At 38.1% G+C, this 15,073-nt stretch overlaps 1 long non-coding RNA gene across 7 annotated transcripts in view; it reads right to left on the reverse strand.

Moving 5' to 3' along the window:
• LOC107311182 overlaps positions 1-15,073 on the reverse strand; it is a 269,152-nt gene that overhangs the window by 21,627 nt on the left and 232,452 nt on the right. For all 7 annotated transcript variants that reach the window (XR_004306536.1, XR_004306534.1, XR_004306538.1 and 4 more), the window contains 3 exons: positions 8,358-8,476; positions 7,952-8,008; positions 4,995-5,166 (listed from right to left, as the gene is read on the reverse strand). This is a non-coding gene — a long non-coding RNA (uncharacterized LOC107311182). The remainder of the gene's footprint in view (positions 1-4,994; positions 5,167-7,951; positions 8,009-8,357; positions 8,477-15,073) is intronic.

A 15,073-nucleotide genomic window follows, 5' to 3' on the forward strand; every position in this document is an offset into this window, starting at 1 on the left:
CTGAAGTGAGTTTTGAAAATGGTACCATGGAGCCTTCCACTGTGTATCACCACTGCACAACTTAAATTCATGTGCTCCACTGAATATTTGTCTTTTCTTCTCTGATTGAAATATCCCCATCCTCATGTGCCCTGTGAATCTATCCACAACGTGCATGTCATGAAGTTTGTCTTAGCTACATCTGATTTATTTTTTTCTGGACAGCCCATCAATAGAGAGGCAAAAATACATTAGTGTCCAGGGAAGTGGCAGGCCAAACATCCCAACACAACTCTGGTCTGTCCAACAAGCCAACATCACTTCATAGACTTCCTCCAGACCATTGACTGTGCATATTACAGGCAGGGGCAGCCCAAATGCCTTCTCTCCTCAACCAGTACAGAGAGCAGATATTCAATAGCCAGTTGAATCACTGTGCACTTGGTCCCTGCCACTTAGCTCATATCTCTGTGTGCTGTAGCATAGATGCTCCCAAGCTGATCTAGTTGGGAATGAGAAATTGTCTTGCCTGGCTGAACACCATTTAGGCCTCCAGAATTTTGCAGCTGCTATCTGTGATTCTTCTTCAGTCTACATTCTCCGTTCATTAGAACACATACAGTGAAACCAACTCCCCCAACTGCACAAATATAGGCAGCATTTTAGAACAAAAATGTATCATTGCAGATGTACCTCATAAAAAAATATTATGAAAAAAAACCCTGAAAACATTACGTTCCCACCAACAAAGATACACATTCCCAGACTAATGCTGATGTGACATTTTCCATGTACTCTGGTTTCTTCCCTTTCACGTAGCAGTGCATACACCAGTGCTCGCCTTCTCTGCAACAGCTGGTCTAAGGCAGTGAAGGGTCACCAGTACTGTTCTGTTTCAGTTCCTGGAGGCTCCCTGCTCTGGCAAACTGCCACACTTCCTGAGCAAGTCTGTCTTCCCCCAGAAAGTGAAGAAATATTCCGTATTTGAACTGTTAAACGTTCATTTCCTTTCTGACGTTGTCTCAGCATGAGTAGCATTTTTGAGCCTGTTTAGGTGTTTGCTCTTCTTTCTTCAAATCTCTGAAAGATCTTATTTGCACTGAAAGGGACAATTGAGCATGAACTTTGTGCGTTCTTTAGTACAGCAAATGTAAGCTTTTAAGACAAGGTATTTGAGGTTTTCTTTCCATTAAACTATAGAAAGCAATTAACCAGAAAGTGTAAACAGTTAGCAAATGTGAATGCAATGGAATAGGCTGTTTGACTCTCTTTTCATTCCAAATGAAATGGAAAAGAGGGAATAATAACATTCTCAGAGGAATTTGTCACATGTGTTGTTTGTGCATATCTTTCACATCTTGTTCTTTCACAGCCTGTTAGATCCTGGAGTTGAAGGCACATTCTTCAACTTCCTTCTGTAATCCAGACCAAACTATGGCACCCATAGCTGCGTTTTTATCTCAGTGAATAGTAAGGGTTCCACTGCTTTATAATTATTATTGCTACTACGTCTAATATCTTCTATAGGAAGTTGAAAATTACATCTGCTCCCCACATTACTAAAATCATACAACTTTGCTGGTTTCTATCACCCTTGATGTTGCTGTTACTGACACCTTTCACCACCTGTAATAGTGCTTTGAGTTTATCATTAAAGAAGGGAAGTCAAAAAAGTGACCATCACTTCATCAACATCACCATCACTGATTAAAGAAAGCAGCTTATTGATCCATGTTCAAGCATGGAGAAGAGAAAACTTGTTCTTGTGGACACAACACCACCTGTAGTCTTTTTCTACTGTTTCTTCTTTTTGAACTATCTTAAATTATTTTGCTTTAACCCAATTTTATGTTGGGAAAGATACTACTGCTGATGCTGCCACCTTCTCCCTTCACCTATGAAGAACATGAAGCCCAAGAACCAGCGCAGCTTCTGACAGAGTCAACCAAACACCCCTGTTAAACTTCAACCCTCATCAAGCCAGTCCATTTATTTCTAACACATGGTACTGTGTCACATTGGTATATGCAGTGCAAAATGACTTCTTACCCTTGACTAGCCCTATGCCTGGCTGCATCTTTATCAATCTGCAGGGACAAATGGAGAAGAAGGGTGTCTATTTTCAGTCATCTCTGTTAAAGACCAATCTACTTGCGTAGTGTTATTAGCTTTGCATTTTTGTGAGCTTTAGTCTCGAATACTGATTTTGTTTTCCCAATAAAAATATTCTCAAGAATATTCTTCATTAGGACCTGGCATATTGAGTGATCAGATTCCAAATATGTTTGGGTACAGGAGATGCTTTCTTGTGTCTTTTGGGTAGGGAGAAGTGTATGAATCAACTTTTCCATCAGCAGGCTTTCCCACATCTTTTGGAACTACTCAGTAATACAGGTACATGGGTTGATTTCCACACTGCTGCAATTGTTCAGGCTTTCTATGATTCTGTATCTATAACTGAATGCCAAATGCCCAGAGAAGGCTGGGATGATATTAAACCAAAGATCCAAAGATCAAGCATATATACCGCCTCTCATAGTCGTCTTTTTTTTTTTTTTTTTTTTTTTTCTCTGCTGAAATACTAAAATTGAAAAAAAAAAAAAATTGTTCCTCATTATGTTGCATACTGAAGTGTGTCCTTGACCTTTTTGCACATAGGGTATTCTTTTGTCTGTGTTAATCAGCTTCTTAGGGAATCAGGTTTATTCAAAATATAAGGCAGAAACTTCTGTGAGAAACAAACACATTGTGTCTCAGAGAAGTATCAAATAAACAATTCCCATTTGTCCTCAAGTTAATTTGGAAGATGAGGATGTGTAGCAGAGAACATGTCAAATTCTACCATAGGCCCTTGGGAAAGTTTTGTTACATTAACCCAACTCCATCTGCAGTTGGGAACTTGAGAGCAGCAGCAGAAATGGTCAACGAGCTTCCAGCTGAGTAAGCACACATTTAATACAGCAGCTTGTTCTAATAAAGCATTGTTCTATGTTATATTAAGGGTTCATGCACAGTAAGCAGGGAAAAAAAAAAAAACGGAAAAAAAAAAAACTTGGAAAGATAAAGATTTACTGTCAGAACTGGAAATCTGTATTTCTTATACTGAAGCATCACAAATAAAGCAAAATACCAAGAGAGACTAAGAGACTGAACATTCTGAGGATAGAACTAAAATAGTAAATTAATTGAATTTACACTGATGATGAGATGTGAGGTTAAGGGCTTATGAAACAGATGCAATTATATGGGTATATTAAGATGAGTACTGTTATTTTACAACACTTCATAGTGCCCTGTGCTTTTCAGGGCAGGTAGAGGGCATGTAGCCTCTTCTCAAAAGATGTTATAATCCATATTTGCATGTGATTAAATAACTGTACATGGAGACAAGGGAAAAAAACACAGAGATAACAGGAATATGTATAAATGTTAATTCAGAGAAATGCATGTACACAGTGTAAATGAATAACTTCTTCTGTCTACCTTAAGAGATGTAAATGAAGGGTTTAAAAAAGCAAAAATTTTAAAAGTCTTCTGTATATATCCATATGCAAGAAAGATTGCAACCATATGAGATGGCATTGCCATTAAGTCAAGAACACTTCTGAAGACACGCAATGGCTATTCTCATTAGCTTCGATGAGATGAAGCATATCAGAAGTATAACATGTTAGCATTGCTGTCACAATGGCATATATGTTGCACAGATGAGAGCTGTCATAAGATGAAATTCAATTTGGAGAAAGGCTTCTTAATGTTAAACCAGACAATAGCAGGTTTCAGCCCCATTAGGTGGCTGTGGTGTGAGATGTTAAAGCACCGGCACAGTATGCATGTCACACGTCCATTTTTACATTTTACCCATTTGTGCTTCCAGGCATCCAACACTGACATCCATCCTCAGCCCTTTCTGGTCCTCTGTACTGCCTGAATTTATAGCTGCAGTAGAGCAATCTACTTGATGTCTTGTTCCTAAGACACATTGTCTCTATCCATCTAGACCATCCATCTGTGTTCAAACAACAAAAAGTCTTCCTCAGATCTTTGTACATCATTTCAGTTTTAAGACTCTCTGCATGTTTTCCCAAGTAAAATATAGAAATGACAGTGTGACTCTTCGGGGGAGGGGCTCTACAGAACTGCATGATGCAGCGATTATGAAAGGAAGTACTTGTACCAAAGCACTGCCTTTAACAAAGTGCCACCATCTGCACTGTGTCACAATAAGTGTTCCTCTCATTGATGCCTCACTTGGGTTCAGATATGAAGATGAATAACCATTATTTATCCTGCAGTGTAGCTGCAACTCTGGAATTGCATAATTAGTATATTGTAGCCATCCTAGCACAATATGGGGCCTTCTGTTCGATTTTATGAACTGAAGAGGGCTGGGTCTGGCTGATAATTTGGGAAAGGGATGACAGGGGAAACCCCTAGCCCGGCAGGAGCTGGTGTTTGTAAAACAATGGCTGGAACTCTGAATCACTGCTAAAGCAATATTCAAACATGAGTATCACAGGACATGCTGTACTGCAAAAAGAGCCAGCTCCTGGATAAGCTGCACACATGGAGACCTAAGAAATGTTCAGTTCCAAAGAAATTAAGAATCCTTCAATGCATATTTCAGGAATGAGATCAATATCCCTGGGGTGGTTTTAAATTTGGTAATTACATTTTGTTAGACTCCAGCAATTTTAATTGGATTTTAGCCCATTCTTCACTTTTCTGTCTTCCACAGTGGAAGCAGTACTTCCATAGTACTTCACCTTAAGCACTACTAACCAAAAATTCCCTGTATTCACTTACAATATAGCAAATTAATGCTTTATTTCCTGACTTAAGCCTTATTATTATGCAGAAAGTTTGAAAAGACAGATAAATATGAGAAAATCAAGCTGTAGGATTTCTTGAAATTCCATTAAAGAAATGATCTGTTTGAGGGAGGCAGACAGTCTGATTACACATGTAGTATGATCACAAAGCCAGGAGGAAAAGAGAGAAGAAAATGAGCTCACCTGTCTGCCTACGGCCAATCTTCCTGTTTTTCAATGCAGTTCTTGGTCTTACTACTTGAATGAAGTCATACTTGGAGAGAGCATGTCCTTCAGGTCAGAGCTGTAGTCATAAGACTGCCTCTTCTCTCTTGCCACTGAAGGTTTTGCATTTCAGGAGTTGCTAGAATAATCCCTGCAGAAGGTAAATGAAACTCTGTTACACTGAACATAACAGAATATAAGATTTTAAGGGAACACTGAGAACTGCAAAGCATTTCAGGGGAAATGCTCAGTTTCAGGGAAAGAAATTATTTGTTGCAGAGTTTGAAAAAAAAAAACCACATGAACTGAGTCAAATGTTCCAAAGCCAGGATATTTTATGCACAATCAGCTTAATAAATAGAAAAATGTGTAAATCCTGTCCTTCTAGAGCATTATAAGAATGGTATTACATAGGAGATTGATTTCCAGAACTCCTAGGGGTATGCTCTCTTCTCATGACGCACATCTCTAGGCACCAATAACACTGTTACCAAGGGGACAATATACATGTCAGTATAAAGTACATGATCACAACCTTCTGAATTACAACCCGCTAATTAGCATCCCTGTGTCAATTATCCCATTCAGGATGTCAAATATTTCACAAGGATTAAATTTCAAAATACTCAGAGACTCTGATAAATAAAATCCCAAATGGCTGCTCAACATATATTAGTGTTATTGTATCATATATAACAGGTAAAAGATTAAAGTCTTTCACACATTTCTACAATGGTAAAGGTATCACAGTTGCAAGTGTATACTTCACTTGTGGGGATATCTACTGTGCAAAAATGGGAGAAAGAAAGGTTTCATTCAGCATTTTCCTTTCCAAGATAGTAACAATGTTGTAATTCAATCCCCACACTGAACCTCTCTGACCCCTGAATCCAAAACTGCAGTGTAGGGGAGAGGAGAAAAAATGGACTCTGCCATGTCAATGTCATAGCAACCTTTGCTTCATGGCTTGTTCCTCAATGTCTGGAGGCAAAGAATGCACCTGCGTGCAGGCACAGTGTAAATATATCCATTTTGAAGTGTTTGGGCTTCCAGATTAAATCACACTTCCTCTAAGAAATCTGGCTTTTTCAATACACATTAATATTCCAGTTGTAAAACAATCTTGGCCTCAGTCTACTATAGGATGTAGATCTCCAGGTGAGCAAAATAACCTTGGGCTGATTCAGCAGGGCAGAAACACACAACTAAATTAAAATCTCTGTGTAGTCTCCAGCCTGAATTGTTTGCAGGAGGAAGATGAATGAGTGAACCAAGATCTAAATTATTTTACATTTAAGACAGCTTTAGTGCTTCACAAATTGAAATCTTTTAAAGTTAAGTGTCTGGTTTAACTTGTTAACCTTTCCTTTAGTTACCACTTTTTCACTGTCTCTTTTCCACAGATGTCTCAATCAAAAGGCACTTTCATAAAAATGCTCTAATGAGCAAATTTACTGACTGAAACCAGAACAAAGAGCCCTAATTGACTATTGAAGAAAATGCACAGAAAACAACTCTTTAAGTTCAGAATTGTAAATATTATGTCAGAAACAGAGCCTTCACACTGACACTTCTCTATTTTAGATAGAAGCAAGAACTAGCGAGCCTAATCGGCTGAAATTTTGTCAGTAGACCACACAATAGACTACTCTTGAGCAAGCAGCAACCCAAAAATTAGTCCCAGAAATGATTGAGGAAATCATTTCAAATATCAAAGGGGAGAGGACTGTGTTTGGCTGGGAAGAGGCAAAATGTAGCAAATAAATTGTTAGTTTCAAAGAAATAACCAGAGTCCTAACCAAGGGATTGCTTCTTGTACTTCACATGTGTTGCAACGGTACATTAAGTGATCTGAAGGTAACAAATCAGAAAGAAACACATTTAATAAAATAGAAAGGTTTAAACTAGAAGAAAAACTACACTTAAGATCTCAGGCCAGCCTTGAGGAAGTGGGTGGGGATGAAAAAAAGAATGAAAAGAAAAGAAAAAAAGAAAAACAAGAAAAAAAAAAACAACAGAAAAATCTGAATGAAACCACAATGCCTCAAGCAGCTTTACACATTCATAAACTACATTTTATCAAGCCATTTCAATGGCATTTTCAAAGTCTACTAGTCAAGCTCCTGCTGTCAATTCTCTCTGTAAGTGGGAACTCTCTTTATCCCACTTCTGTGGAAGCTGTGATCCATTGAAGACAGAAATCTTTTATTAGACACATGCACAGTGAGAACTGCAGAGGGACTCCACCCTGTCCTCTCACCTCACATCAGACAGTGAACACAGTACTAATACAAACAATAAGCAACCACTGGCAATAAAATATTTTCCCATAAAAATGTATCAATTTTCCAGTTATCTTTTTCTTATATTTGTTTCTTCACACCAACTCTAGCAACAAGAGCCATATAGATCACTTTCACCCTATCTTATCCATTTAATTTTTGCCTTCATTCAATTCATGGATTCATCAGAGTGTGATATTCTTTAATAAGCCAGTCTAATTTCCACCTCCTAGAGCTCTCCCCCGCAATCCCATCTTCCACGTGTTTCAGCTTTACTTTGAAGTGACTTCCTTGCCTGGCATGCTAAAATCCAGGAACAAAGTGCCTATCATTATGACTGCAGTTCATGCCCTGACTAGCCACAGCAGCAGCAGAATTAGACTATAATCTCCTAAACAATGTAGAATCTGTAAATCAAAACCAACCAGCTCTGTTTGGTGTGTAGATCACTGAACCTGTGGGACTATGAAAATCAAAATCACTTTTCTAAGGCAATATAAACCTTAGCATATGGATTTGTTCAGCTTGGATTCTTTCTCTCATCCTCAAAAGCTATTCCATACTGAAAAACAGCAACTTTTTCTGGATCAGAGGGCAAAATAGGCACATGTGAACATAAGCATACAGGCAGTACAGAGATTAGAAACAACCTACCTTCAGTACTGCCCCGCCTTGCCTTCTTGATGGTAAGGATGTTTGCGTTTCTTTACTCTAAATATAAAAACAAACAAACAATAGTGGCTGCTCTAATCAAAGGAGTAATTACATGTTGCCCAAAAAACGTACAATGCATTAAGACACTTACACATAGCCTAGAGTTATTTCACTGATGAAACACCAACTACTACATAGCACATGCAGAAAACATTCAGAGAGAGTCAGAGAAATGGAGTTGTGCCTGATGGAGTAACATAAAATTTCTTGGCACAGAACTGTAATTTCCATAACACAGCACACAAGGGGTTTCTACTTGCAGAAATTAAGCCCCCGCATGCTGACTGATGTGTCATCATGCACAGAATTTAACTGGGATAGCCCAAGTCCCATGTATGTCACTGACCGCTTTATATTGTATGTTACTTGAAACCTCACAGGTGTACAGAGCTCTCTTCCAGCAACGCAAATGGACCTAAATGTAATCCTCCAAAGTGCATAAGATCTATCTTTTCTTTATTTGTCCTAAAGAAAAACATCAAATAGAACACTTAAAGAAAATAATTACAAAGTCTTCTTCAGTTTCTCAGCTTTGATGTCTGTCAGGTTTGTATTTTCCATGCTTTATTTTTTCCTTTTTTTTCTTCCTTCAGAGCACATGAAATTCTCCAGGAATGGGGAAAGGCAGCAGAAGCCAATCTGCTGACCACATACTCCCAATATATGATTCCTAAGGCTTCCCCTTAGTGACATTTCCGAAGTGGAAAGTCAATAACCATCATAAACAAAAAACCTGTAATCCTAACTCCTCCTTCCACTCAATTTTTCATGCCAATGTGGACCAGTGTGGAAAGAGAGGGCCTCCAGAGTATCAGCTTTGGTAGACGAGGACATGCAGGATAGTGTGAAACAGTTGGAAGGCCAGATTTAAACATGTAACCTGAAACATTGGAAACCAGAACTCACAGTGGGGCTTAGCAACAAAATCAACAATATAGGCATGGCATGACATGTGATCACCAAAGCAGAAGCAAGGTTGCTTAAATATAGCCTCTGTAGGTATTAGAATATTTCTGAGAAGTACACATCAAGCACGAGACAGATGCTACTAATAAGTAGAGCTTTAGACATTTATTTTTGTATTTAAATATCCAGCTATATTTATCTGAAAGATTTAACTACACCATTCTTGACCAAAAGGTATGCCAGCTACTTACTGCTGTCTAGACAATAAGATTATAACTGCAAAAGATAAAACCTTTACAAAAGAATATGGAAAAGTGCTTTAAGAGTCCATGAGAGGGGTAGAATCTCTACACTTTAGTCTTCAGAGCTTTGGCTTCAAGAGCTTTGTCTATTGAGGAACTCAAAATATTAATTGCTTTGTAAAGAGTTTCCTTATGCTTGTTCTTGAAACTAAATTGTTTGTGCTTGGGGGAGATGCCAGTACATTATAAAAATTCCAGAAAGCTGGAAAAAGTCAAATCATCTTATAGGTATAAGTACTGTCTGATGATCACCTGGCATCTCTGGAGCCATGATTGCTGTGTGGTGAACCACTTCAAACTAGGACATAAAGATATGAATCATCTACAATGAATAAGCTGTCCCACTTCCAAACTTCTTGAAAAAAAAATCCAGACTATCTGGACACTCACCTTAAGTGTTTGGACAGCTTCAAATGATCCTGTGATCTCAGCGAAGAAATTGTTCTTGAAATGAGTTACACATTTCACCTCTATTTTTAGCATAACCATAAACCAGACCTGCTAAACAGAGGTTTCCCAATCTCTGCTACAGTAATTTGGTACCATGTGGTACATAAAGCTGGAAGGAAGCAGCATACAAAAGATTTACCACAGACACCAAGGAACAGAGAGGTCTAAAGCATTCTCCTGAATGCTACACATTCAGAAATATTTATATTTCTGTAAAGGGTAAATATTTCTGTCCCACTGCTTTCTTGAAGCATATAATTTCTGGCCTAAACAGATGGCTTGGTCACACATAACACTTCAGAACATCAAGTTCCTACCAAAAGAGAGAATTCTGGGTAGGCACAGGAATCGAATTTGTACAATTTGCTCCTTGGCCACTTGGTCTCTCCATTTACATTGCACATGTCCTGAGATGATAATGTACGACATAGCCTGGATGGTAAAAAACAAGTGCACAGCTTTGTGCAACTAATTTCTACCATTCCACTGGGAAGGATGCTGAGCTTCAGGTCATGGGCACAGTGCACAATGCCAAAGCATGCAGTGCTCTGCAAGCATCTCTTATAGCCACCAGATTCTGAGATTGATGCAACCATACACAACAGGAGTATGTTTTAATGTGACAAGAGTCAGTCATCTTTTTTTCCCAAATTTTTCCATAGGCCAATGAGAAAGTACTGATTATATTGAATATTCACATTCAACTCATTTCAGAAGTTGTTATTTCTTTTATTATACTTGTTCTAACCTGAAATACTGATGTTAAAATACTTCCAGGTACAAGTCAGTTTAAGTTTGGCAAAAGAATTCACACAGCAAGAATGTCAAACAATTTCTCCCAATGTAGTCCTTATATGCAGGTTAGCATTGTTCTTGCTGACTAAGAATTTTTCCTGTAACACAGTAACTCTCCTCATGGAGTTAGCCACTATTCAAGATAAGCAAATGTTGCAAAACCTATTCCAGTCTTGAAATAAAACTATGTAAATTGCACCCACTGACATTTGCTGATGCTCGGTGAACTTCTATGGACACCAAACAGTAGGTGTTAGCACAGTGAGGCCATGGGCAGCACGTTTCAGAAGTGGTGAAAGTAAGTGTGGGTCACCTTAAGTGGTGCAGGTTTAGACGAATATGGATGGCATGTGGGCTCTTGTTTGTAGTAGGAAAAAATGTATAGCTAATGGTGGTGACTATGCTGAAACATGTTTGGTAGCTTAGAATTTGCTATGGCACACAGAGGCACTGTGCTCACAGTATCTGTTGTAGCTTCCATGGAAATAATTAAGAGGAATAATTTTAAGAGTGCCTTATATCTAAGCAGACCAAGACAAATCTATTCATGCAATGGGGCCCAAGCAAGCCAAAAGGTTGGACATCCATGTGTTACCCTATCCTGTATTTGTGCAATCAATTATTTCTGCCTACCACTTTGCATTTGTCCCTATTGGACTTAATCCTGTTTTTTTCAGATGATCTCTCCAATTTGTCAAGACCATTTGGGATTCTAATTCTGCTTCCCACATGTTCAGAATTCCCCATCTCCTGTCATATGCAAATTTACTGCATATCATATTATTCTCTCATCCAGATAATTCATGAGAATATTTAAAAACATTTAATCAAGACCAGCTCACCACAGAAAATTCACAATACATTTCAATTAAACAAAAATATTAGGCAAATATTCTCCAAGATGCACTTTTCATTTAGGTTTGCATTTACTCTGAAGACTGAACAAGATTGCTTCTTCAGCTTTCCTATGAGAATATCATTCAAGAGAGTGCCAAGTCATAAGTAATATTGGAGCAGTGCATCCCCTGTATTTGTAAACTTGTTACCTTGTCATAGCAGGAAGTTAGTTCACTTTGTCATAATTTCCTCCTGTCAGATTATTTGCTATTCCCTGTCTGCATGCTGTGTTCTAGATGCCTATAAATATACAGGGTATTCATGTCACAATTTTTCTGATGCATTTTGGTGATTTTATCATACAATATGCAACTGAAAATCAGGACTCTCAAGGTACTATTTAATTTTATGCAAACAAAAAAAAGTACTTTTGAATCCTTTTGCATCAAAACATATTTCTAAATGTCAACATTAAAGAAGGCAGCATCTGTAACAAGTCTTGAGTGAATACGGAACTGCATATCTCGTGCATAAATGGTGTATCTCATTGGTCAGCACTAGCAGAAACATCTCCCTGTGCTGTTGATTTATGTCTCAATGTGCCATTCACTGAAATAAAGGCCCCCATAAAGTGTATGGATATCACGAGGTAGTGAATCAATTATGCTCATTCAGATCACACTCAAAGCACTTATGTCATATTGTTGACTCTTCAACCACCTGCTCTTGTCAAGGAGATCTGGCACACAGGGCTTGAAGCATTCTTGATTTGCTCCAGTCATGCCATGTTCTGGTTATTAAAAAAAAATAAAAAATAAAAAAAAATCTGTTGTCATAATTTTCATATAGATATCTTTTGAATAGCCAGCAGAATCTGTAGAAGTGCATAAATGGGATAGAAAGGGTACAGCAGATATGTGGTCTCTACAGAGGAATATATGTTTTGTGCATCAGTCAGATGATACAGCCTATCTAAATATACATCTGTCAAATTAAAATCTAGTTAAAAGTGAAGTAGCACATCTCTGACCAGATTTTTTTACTAAGATACGTGATCTATTTTTCATCTGAAGTGAAGTCATGTGGAAGACTAGGATGCACTCGGATGTAAGAACCCAATAGGCTTGCCCTTGAAAATAAAGATGTGGAATTGTTAGACTATGCAAAATGAAAAACAAAGACACTTTAAAACAGGACAACTGATTTAAATTTCAACTCTCCAAAACCCCATTAATCCTATCACTGTAGAAACTCTGTTCCCAGGTGTGGGATTTCTCTGCTTTTGATAGGTGAAAAAAGAGAAAAAGTGAACTGTTCATAATAAGCCACATGAGAATAAAAATCAATTTGTAGATCACTTTTTCAATTAATGTGAATCAATAAAGAATAACAAGAATTAATCAAGACAAATCCTCTTCATGCAGTAGGACTCAAGCAAGTCAAAAGATTTGACACCCATGATCAAGTTCCACTCCTCTACAGGCAAGATTGCTACTCACCATGTCAGGTTGCCCGGGGCTCCATCTAACCCAGCCATGAACACTTCCAGGGATGGGGAATCCACAGCTTCTCTGGGCAGCATGTTCCACTGGTTCACCACCCTCACACTGAAGAATTTTCTCCTCATATCTAATTTAAATCACCCCTCTTTTAGTTTAAAAATGTTCCGCCTTGCCCTTTAACTATTGGACCACATAATGCGTGGGTTTCCATCTTGTTTAAAAGCTGCATTTAGATACTGGAAGCTCACTGTAAGGTCTCCCTGGGCCTTTCTCTTCTGTTGGCTAAAAAAGCCCAGTTTGCTCAACCTCTCTTCACAGGGGAGGTGATGATCATCCTTTGTCCTCCTCTGGTCCTACTCTAAAACTCCACTTCTGGTGCTATTTTATGCTCTCTCTGCAAGAAGAAACTGTTCATCAGCGGTGTCATCCTCTTCCACATTTACCCAGAGCTACAACTGCCAGATTTCTTCCCCCCAAGAATCTCATTCATTCTGGATTAAAAGTACTTCATGTAAAAATATAACATTTTTCTTCCTGAATTCACAAAATAAAAAGGTGAAAAATACAGAGTAAGAGAAAATACACTGGAGACTGAGATCAAACCCACCTACTTGTGCTATTGTTTTACTAGATGTATATGAATTTCTAAATTCAATTAACATGGAACAGAAGCAAGTAAAACTCTCAATCCATGAATCAAAACTACTGAGGCCTTTAAGGGATGTTCAGAGTAGACATGGCATTCAGAACTGTTAACTCTTCTGTTCCAGAGCAGAAGGATTTATCCAGTCAGGAAAAGAAATGGCACAAAATAAAAAAATAGAATAAAATCTTAGTACAACTATTAGCCCTGCGGATAGCAGGCAAACGTCTTTCCACTTACCCACAATTAATTAATATGGCTAATATTCTAGCATCTGTCTAATAAAATTTAGCAAGTAGCACCACTAGGCAATTTATTGCCATTGCTTCCCTCTCCCTATTACCTCATTACAGACTTCCTGTAAAATGATGAGATGCAGTGGCCTGCACAAACTTTCTGAAGATGTTATATCACTGAATGATAAATGGAAAAGAATTGACAGATAAAGGAAAGACATACCTACTTCTTTTTAAGTATGATACTGTTACAGTGGAATAAAGCAACAGCTTTCTTTCCTTCTCACATCAAAACATAAACTTGCAGGCAATTTCCTGCAATGGCACTTTTAGCTAATGTGAAGGTACATTATAGGACAGAGAGGGAAACTATAAATGGTAACAACATTTAAATTCCCTAGCTCAGGATACCCCATAAGCTATTGTTAATCTAGTCACTCTGAGGAAAGTGGCAAGATAATAACTACTACACTGTTCCTCCAAAGGAGGCACTATATGGTATACTCTAAATAGAAAGAAAAGAACGAAAGAAGGAAAGAAAAGAGCATGGCATGGTGTGTCAGAAAATGGGGAAAGTTCTACTTCACAGGCATCTACAGTGGAAGATTTTATGGCCTTCAGTGAATACACAGATTATTAACACAAATCACTTTGCCTGCTGTTCTGTGAAGACACCTGCAAACAATGAGGTAAGAACAATAGGAGGATCCTCAGGCTATGAGCACACACAGATGCCTAAGCTTTGCCTGCCTTCCAGTGGAATGCCCCAAGTCCTCTCAGTCACTTTTCATTCCAGAACATGAATTGCCATTCTAGCAAGAAGCAAGATCAAAATTATTCTCACTATTTCTGGTGCTTAATCTATTATGCACAGATGCTCTCTGTTACTTTCAATAAGATATGTGATGTTTGTTTAAAAAAAAAAAAAAAAAAGAAGAAGAAGAAGAAGAAAAGTGGTTAATTACTTCATTAACTCCGATAAATTTACTTCTTCCCATGGAGACAGATGAGGTGGTAGCAGATGGAATGAAAGTCAAATGATTTTGAGGCTTGTGCAGCCAGCTTCTCTCTCAGAAATCCAGAGCAGCTAATCTTGAAAGGAAAATGAACACGTCATTCAAATCCAAATACCTGGTGTCACACGTGCAGTTTAAACTATCTGCCATCGGTTCAAGTCTCAGTAAACTAATCTAGAAAACAGCTTTCTTTCACATGCTCATTTCTTCTCTTAGTCTTTTCAGTTGGGTAGCTGTAACGAGTAGTGAACACATACAGACACATTTCTGAGCTACAATAAGATCCAGTAGATTAATTGCAGATTTGGGATTTTAGTTACATGGTCATTAACACCTAGAGCATTTTCTGCAAAGCTCTTATGTCTTTTTTTCTTT

This window comes from Coturnix japonica, chromosome 3 (assembly GCF_001577835.2).
Source record: "Coturnix japonica isolate 7356 chromosome 3, Coturnix japonica 2.1, whole genome shotgun sequence".
Lineage (NCBI taxonomy): Eukaryota > Metazoa > Chordata > Aves > Galliformes > Phasianidae > Coturnix > Coturnix japonica.